This window comes from Sceloporus undulatus, chromosome 4 (assembly GCF_019175285.1).
Source record: "Sceloporus undulatus isolate JIND9_A2432 ecotype Alabama chromosome 4, SceUnd_v1.1, whole genome shotgun sequence".
NCBI classification, from domain to species: Eukaryota; Metazoa; Chordata; class Lepidosauria; order Squamata; family Phrynosomatidae; genus Sceloporus; species Sceloporus undulatus.
The window spans coordinates 240,069,924-240,079,160 of NC_056525.1; positions in this window are offsets into that span (position 1 = coordinate 240,069,924).

Here is a 9,237-nt window from a genome sequence, read left to right on the forward strand (position 1 = left end):
TTGGACTTCATCTCCCAGAATCCCCAGCCACCTTGCCCTGTGGTCTAGGATTCTGGGAGATGAAGTCCAAACACCTGGAAGGACAGAGTTTGGACATTGCTACCTCACACCACTCCTGCCTAGCTTTAAAGTCACAGGGAAAAAGTTTAAAGGGGCTTGGGTGCTTTAAATGCGCAGACAGGCTTTCTGCCGCCGCTGCTTAGCGCTGCAGCTGCGAAGCTGCGCACTTCTCATGCGGCAAAAGAAAAAAAAAGCCACGGTTTGGGCTGCCCGTGCGGAAGCTGCCTCTCTTTTTGCAGCGTCCTCCGAGGCGGCGGTTTGGAAACTCCGGGTCCGAAACGGACCCAGGTGAGGCGTCTTCACTGCCCCCCGTGTGGAAGCTCCAACACCTGAAGCACACCCCCGGGGCGGGCCGTCTGGAGGCTCCGCATTCAGCTAAATACACGTCCAAGACGTCCTTCCCTGCCCGTCTGTAACCCGCCCAGGAAAAAGCAGACAGAAACTGATGATTCACAAGAAGAAGGGCACCAAGAGAAGCAGCTTACTGAAGATCAGACCTTCTATTCTCTCCTCTCTGTGTGAATTGCATTCCCAGAACAGGTCAAAGTATTTCAAACAGTGGCCGGGATGGTTCCCACTTTAGTGAGATGGTAAATCCACCTCAGGTTTTAGGTTGAACTTCAGAGTAGCTATCCAAGCTGCTGAAAAAACTATTTGGAGGATACAGTTTAGTACCTTTGATAGGTTTAGACTGAAGCCCAAAATGTATTCTCTATCCCATTGACATGGATGCCATCATTACAAGTGCTGTTAAACACAGCAGTCTGTTTCCAGCTCTGGCTAAAAAGATGACCTTAGTAGAATAGACAAGTGGTACAAATGACATATGTCTGAAGCCATCTTATTATACACAGAAAGGCAGAGAAAAGTCAGGTTAGTTCAGTTCAGCTCAAAATTTTGAGACATTCTTACTAATAGCAAAATGTAAGAGAAGAAAACATCTTAAATTCTTATGTAGGACTACACAACAGTGTTTTGAACTAGGTACTCAATGTGCACTGCCTAGACGGGTGATTGTGGCCCATTTTGTTTGGTAGTTGAACCAGAGGAGGCACTTTGATTCAATGAAACTTGAATAAGTTGATTCACCAAAGTTCTCATTGATTCATTGGGCTTTCTCTTCCTCGTGTCACCTTCACAGGTACCTTTGGTGAGGACACAGAAGAGTGTCTTCTTGATGGGTGCTCCCAGGCTGTGGAACTCTTTGTCACAAGAGACTAGGATGGACCCTCCCTGATCTCCTTCCACCAACATTTAAAGATCTTGGCTAACATCCTGTATTGCAGTTACAAATTCATAACTTCTAGCTGTGTTTCCCAAACTTTAGTCCTCCAGGTGTTTTGGACTTCAACTCCCAGAAGTCCTAGCCCATTTGGCCAACAATCAGGACTTCTAGGAATTGAAGTAAAAAAGATCTGATGGACCAAAGTTTGAGTACCACTGACCTAAAGTTATGGATCTGTAACAGCTCTGTATTCAGTAATACTTTTATACTGATCATGGAACTATTACTGTGATAATAAATGCCCACCCAGACTACCTTAACAGTCAGCAGCTGCACTGAACAATGGAGGTTTGTTCAGCTAGCAATTCATAGAATCATAGAGTTGGAAGAGTTCACAAGGGCATCCAGTCCAACCCCATTCTGCCATGCAGGAACTCACCATCAAAGCATCCCTGACAGATGGCCATCCAGCCTCTGTTTAAAGACCTCCAAAGAAGGAGGCTCCATCACTCTCCGAGGGAGTGTGCTCCACTGTCAAACAGCTCTTACTGTCAGAAAGTTCCTCCTAATGTTGAGCTGGAATCTCTTTTCCTGTTCCATTGTTCCATGTTCTAGTTTCTGAAGCAGCAGAAAACAAGCTTGCTCCATCCTCACTGTGACACCCCTTCAAATACTTAAACAGGGCTATCATATCACCTCATAACCATCTCTTCTCCAGGCTAAATATACCTAGCTCCAATTGAGATGCAACAGAATGACATCTCCAGCCTGCTCCCACCAAGCAGGATCTCAGCCAATATTGTTTATTTTTTTATTTCCCTCCCTTTCCCCCTGAAATTGGTACTCAAGAAGGCTTACACTTTAAAATGGGTATGATATAATCAAAAGCATACAAAGGTAAAATTGAATTAAATTAAATTAAATCTTTCACAATATTAAAACAATTTGAAACATGCACTTTAAAAGGATGAAAAGACATTTAAAATAGTTCAATAAGAACAATGCAGCACCCTCTTAAAAGCCTTTTCATTGAAAACTTTCAGTTCTAAAAGCTTGTCATAATACAGAAGTCTTTGCCTGCCAACAGAAGGATGGCAAGGAGGGGGGTATTCTGGCCTCCCAAGGAAGGGAGCTGCAAATCCTAAGGGAAGCCTTGTTTTGCATTCTCAACAACTGTGGCTGTGTAGCTGTTGGGACTGAGAGAAAGGCCTCTCCTAAGGATCTAAGAGTCTCAATAGAGAGATATGGGATACATCTACAATGCAGAAATAATACCACTGTAACTGCAATGGCTCCATCACACAGAAACCTGGACTTTTAGTTTTGCAAGGCACCAGCACCCTTTGGCAGAGAACGTTCAAGACCTTGTAAAAATACACATCCCAGGATTCCATGCCTTTTATATATGTGTTTGTCTTGCCAAATAGTTTTTAATCTTTTAACCACTGCAGAGCTCTTCATAGTGCGAGAGTTCACAAATCATATGGCAGTTCACAAACAATAAAACAAAATTAGCTAAAAACGCAGTAATAAAATTTAAACACCATGAAAACATTGTGATTTTTTAAAATCATAAAGTAAACAATATAAAATGATTAATAAACATTAAAAAGTTACAACTAGAGTACGTACCTGCTTGCATAAAGCTCCCTTATGAATGAAAAACCTGCTTAAACAAGAATGTCTTTGCTTGCCAGTGAAAGGAAAGCAGGAGGGCCTCCGATGGGCTGCATCTGCACTGCAGAAATAATCCAGTCTGATGCCACTTCAACTGTCATGGCTCAGTGCTATGGAATTCTGGGATTTGTATTGTTGTGGCACCAGAGCGCGCTGACAGAAAAGGCTAAATAGCTCACAAAACTACAGTTCCAAAAATTCCATAGTATTGAGCCATGGCAGTTAAAAGGATGTGATGTTAAACTGGATTATTTCTGCAGTCCAGATGAAGCCTCACCAAACAGACCTGTGAAGGTAGTGGGACTGAGAGAAAGCCTTACCGAAGGCTTTAAAATGAAAATAACTGAATAAGTGAACTAAAATAGAATTGAAAGTGCAGTTACGTGGAAAAGAAAGATGTTTCATAAATGGGGGATGATAAAGGACAGTCTGTAATAAGAAGGGCAAATCTGGGGCAAGCAGAAGTCCTTGAAGACAGTTCTAGTAGTACTAAATTAGGGTTTTATTGAATTTAGTTTATAATAAGTATGTGAAGGTTACTCAGAAATCCTCTCATCTTTGATGAGAAAGGACGTTGATGCGATGAGATGATTAAGAAACAATTAACTGCCGTGAGTTTCTTTTTTTATACAGGGGGTACTTTTTTGCAAAAGCAAAAAAAGAATTTTGGTGGTTTTTTTCCCACTGACAAGCAAAGACATTCCTGTTTAACCAGGTTTTTGGTATAAAATGCACTGTTTTCTGGACAAAACTATTGTGGGATTTTTGGGCAAACGCTGAGGGCATTTTAGCCCTTTGCTATTTTTAAAAAGCAGTCTCATAGTGAGCAAAACCAAAGGAAAATGCCCCCCAAAACTCTTATAATCTCATCCTGCAGGGTGAAAATGTTTTAAATAATTCATTCTTGCATGCAAAAAAAATTGGAATGATTTGTTCTTATATCCCTAGCTCACAAACAGAATGGTGAGCAGCATAACTGTTTAAGAACACAAGATATTCCATATAAATAGGGTGATGGTGATGGAATTCACATCATCACAGCTTGTGATAACCATAGAGTTTCTCAGTTGGCAAGGGGTTTTTCTGGATCCTCCACTCTACCAATTCCTTAACACTTTTTGCTACAATGAGTTGTAAGTGTTGAGCATTGTCAAAGCTTCTTTCACTAGTGAAGGCTATTAAAGAACCATTCTGCTGGTGTCTTGAATAATGTAAAGTTGAGGAATGGATGGAGTCAAATTCTTTCTTCTGGACTAGCCAACATGCCATTGTTTCTAGCCTTCCTGGCCTGGAAAATTTTGGAGCAAAATCCAAAGTTGGGCATTTGTGGGCTATTTTTGAAGCAGAAGATCTGATGCAATAGCTTCTCCTGCTGGAGAGGCCAAGTCAGTGCAGGAAGCCTTGATAGGAATCATTTGAACAACAAATGGCATATTCAAGATTATGAAAAGTAGGAATGTAAATCTTCAGCTGGATTGTTCTTGCATGCAAGGACAAATAATTGAAGTAGTTTTCTCCCTGATGTGGGAGAAAACAATTATTCCTCCTCAGTATTCTTCCTGCATTTCAATGTCCCAGTGTACAGGAATTATTTTGCAGTGAAAAAGTATGTATTTTTGTGCAAAAAATAAAACCTGTTTTCATTGAATAAGACAAATTTTCTGCACAGGAAACTGTGTTTTTATATATTTATTTATTTATTCATCTCATTTTCTGTGCAAAAAACAGGTGGTGTTTTTGCACAAAAATTCCACGTGGTTTTTCGTCTTCTTCTGCAGAATAACTCCTGTACAATACTAAGACATCAAATACAAAGAGAAAACTACAAAAATCTCACTGGTCTCTTATTCTTCCCAGCAAGGGCTCCGGACTGATGAGGAGCCCATTTTTCCACCTAGGAATGAATAACAATGAACATTCTTCCCTTATCTATGAAGTAGTTATTGTTTTGAAAAAGAGTGAGAAGATCTCAAAAGAAAAAAAATAGTGGAAGAAAAGAAAACCACTAAAAAGAAGTGAAGTTAATATTCCAAATCTGCCTCCAAGGGTGAATATTGACACTGAATATTTTGGATTTTTTAAAAAAAATCATTGTGTATCTGTTTTCTTGCTGAAAGCCGAATAACAGTTGTGGATGTTGTGGGTGTGTTAAAGGATCAATATTTCTAGCATTAATGTATATTTGATCTTCAAAATCAGTATTTGAATGCATATGCTAAAATCATTAGATTTCTTTATGCTGGCAGAGCAAAACTTCAGTTGGCGACAGTGGAGGGTTTCTTTTTTTAAAAAAGAAAAAGCTTCTAGCCATATGCAAACCGTCAAACATCTTTGCAAACCACCATCTAGAGGGAAATAATAGATTTCTTTTTCTTTGTAGATTTTCTGTTGTTTCATATGTGCCCTCGAACTAGAAATGTTGAATCCAGAGCAGTAATTAGGAACTTGCCTTCTCTTTAATAGATCTTCTGATTCACATCAAGCTATATATGAGACTTCTTTCTCCAGTACACTTGATGTGGCGATGTGGAAAAAAAACCCAAAGATTTTTAAACCAAAGGTATTTAAAAAGTAATTTTGGAAATATATAAAGGAAGCTTTGTTAATGTTGATCGCCTTTCTGCAATGGTTTTGAAAATGTCCATTTGACTGGGAGAAACCTTTGAATGGTCTGCTTCTGCACACCAAGCAGAGCTTGGAAAGTTATCAGGTGTGACTACAAACCCCAGAATCCTCAGATAGGATAGTGAAAATTATAGTCCAATAAGTAATTTTTCGAAGCTCTGGTCCTAACTCACTAGACTCTCCCATTACATTACTGAATTGGTAAATGTAGTGAAACACAAGCCCTTTGTAAGAATCTGCATGATGTAGTTTTGAATGCTGGACTAGCACACCAGGAGACCAGGGTTCAAATCCCTATTCAACCATGAAAAGCCACTGGGTGACCTTGGGCAAGTCACACTTTCTCACCTTCAGAGGAAGGCAATGGTAACCTTCTCTGAAGGAGACTTGCAGAGAAAACCCCATGATAGTGTCACCATAAATTGGAAATGACTTGAAGACTCATTGTAACAGCAATGAGCCTTCATTAATCATATGCAGAAGGTAGACAGGTTAGGAGTGGAAACCTCCTCATCTTGCATACAGCCATTTCCAAAGGAATGCTTTCTTGTATTTGGACGCAGTTATGGGGTCCTGGTTGCAGGGAGCCTGTAGGCACATTTACATAATTCACTGGGGGTGAGGCCAGTGCAGGTACAACAATAGAGATAGGAGTCATGATCCACATGCACTTTAGAGTATACACATGCAGCTTTTAAAAGAATGAGGATTGATGTAGAAAGTCCCCACTTGAAATTATATCTGTGTCATGCACTCACTGGATGACAATAGTCAAACCATCTGTTTCCTGCTTAATTCTTCCCACCAACCTATTATATTCAAAGTACATGACCTGAGTCAATGAAGATTACCGGACTGGGGAAAAAACATTCCCCAAAGCGTTCTCACGGGTGCGAGCCCGAAATGTGATGGGAACCCGATGGGTCCCAGAACGCTAGTTTACCGCACGACGGAACGCCGCCATCGCTGCCGGGCGTTCCCATCAGGTTCCCAATGTGTTCCAGGAGGTGCCATTCTGGGAACGCTTTCAATGTACGGTAAACTAGCATTCTGTGACCCATTGGATTCCCATCACGTTTCGGGCTCACGCCCATAAGAACACATTGGGGAACGTTTTTTCCCCAGTGTGGTAATCTTCCAGGTTTCACCCAAGGTTGCATAGCATAAATCTTGGCATGAAGAATTAAGCACTGGTTGTGTTACATGGCCCTTGTGTTGAATGGCTATGTGGAATGAAATGGGACATGAAATAAATAATGTGCAATGGAATGTGCAATCAGACCCGCAGGTAGATGCACAATGGCGTACACAATCGATCATGCAATGGAACACACAACTTAATGTGCAACAAATGGGCACCCCTTTGCCCCATAACACCTGTATACACTTCTGCTTCCTGATCCTGAACAAACATGTCCAACCACTTCCGTAGGATAACTTACAGAAACATAAGTTACCAACTGAACTTATGCAAATGTATGATTCTCAAGCCGATCTGCTGAAATCAAAGGGATTTAAGTTATTCCCTTAGTCATCTCCATTTTATTGTATTGTATCTTCTTTTGATACAAACCACTATAGGCTTCTAGTCAAGTTTGAGTTTGGCCCTTCTTGTTTTTGAAATGAAGGACAGGCTTTGAGGCAGAAAAGCAGATCCAAGTTCTGAAAAATGCCCTCCACAATGAATGCTCAAAAGAACTCATTCTTTGTAGCTTATCAGAAGAAGATTAGGAGCCTGTTTGATCATCAATAATTTCTCCCTGTGTGGATATCACATCAGCAATGACAATGCTCTTAAATCTACCAAAGAAAGACAAGGCGAAAGCATCAGTTTATGGATGTTGGATCAAAGAGGAGGGGGTGAGGGAGGAAATCCAATGGGAAATAAAATGTTAACGTCTTCACATGTGAGTAATCAACCACAAGGGGACAAGTTATGGAGTTAGAGCTTATCGAATTGAGCTCTGGACATTATTTATAAAGAAGAGATATGTTCCAGTTCAGCCATGGGTTATTGAATTTACTTGTATACAGGAACGAAGATGAATCTCGGGACAAACTTTAATGGGCTTTGGAGGCGGACTAGCAAGGCCTGGAGTGAAAGTTCTTTCCAGTTTTTCTGTGACAGTTTTATATACTTCTCCAGGGACAACTCTCGCTGTTATGACAACTGCAGCAGTTTGAAGGCCAGCTCTACACTTCACATGAAACAGATTATCACTGTGAGCTCATCAGTGTTTCTTGAAGAGTACACTTGCAAATATGGGTAACAAGCTTGGACTTTAACCATTGACATCAGGGGAAAGTGCAGGTTGTGGGCCACATGTGTCCCCCATCACTTTTTGCAGCCTCCAACACCCCAACATCCCCTGAACACCTTCCCATTTATATTTGAGGTAGGAGATGAAAATGCCTAAAATTGCCCAGCCTTTTTAAAATTCTACTAAAATACATCCATTTGATTTAATTTCATCACCACAACCTCCCAATGACAAAATTGGGTGAAGATAAAGGGAGATCAAAATCAGAAATGATATCTACCTGCTGTTAAGTAATCTTGAACTGGTTCTAGGCCTTTTGGGTGGGGTGGGGTGGAGTGGGGTGGGTGACAAAGAGGCAAACATTGGCCCCCACTGACTCTCATTGAAGTCGTCCACCGTGATGTACATATGCACATGGCAAAGAGCTAAAATCCACCTGGGTTTCCACAGAAAGAAGCATCTATGTATTGGGAGCAGTCATGCTCGACATATTAGACGTGCAATTATTACAGGCACTGCATACTGTTTTTCTGGGTGTTAGGAAATGGAGCCAACATAGGAGATTATCACATTTTTAAAAATGCAATTTATCCCTGATGAAATTTCGGATTATTATTACCTAGTTTTATCGCACTTAAATAGCTGCTGTTGCCAATGGACAACTGCCACCCGGCTGCATCCCGTGTCCCAGCAGCACTTAGCCAGCTGCTTTTCCAAAACAGCTAGCTCCTGTTTTGGAAAAGCAGCCAGCTAAGTGCTGCTGGAATCCAGGATGCAGCAGGGTTGCAGTCGCCCAGTGGCAATGGCGGTGATTTTGAATGCAATAAATAATCCAAAATGTGACTGTATCTCCTCAGGGATAAGTCTCATTTTTTAAAATAAGATAATCTCCATAATGTAGTGGTGCGAATGCTGGAATAGTCAAACCAGAGTTCAAATCCTCACTTAGCCATGGAAATCCATTGGGTGACTTTGGGCAAGTGACATTGCCTCACCCTCAGAGAGAAGCAATGGCACATTCCTCTGAATACAAGAAAACTCCATAAAACAGTGGTTCTCAACCTTCCTAATGCCGCGACCTTTTAATACAGTTCCTCATCTTGTGGTGACCCAAACCCATGAAATTATTTTTGTTGCTACTTCATAACTGTAATTAAATAGGTGTTTTCCAATGGTCTTAGGCAACCCCCATGAAAGGGTCATTCAACCCCCAAAGGGGTCCCGATCCACAAGTTGGGAACCACTGCCATAAAATATGGTTGCCATAAATTGCATTCAACATGAAGGAACATAACAACAAATTATAAAGTAAAGAAGAATTATACAGTAATGAAGTATTCCTTCCTTCCTTCCTTCCTTCCTTCCTTCCTTCCTTCCTTCCTTCCTTCC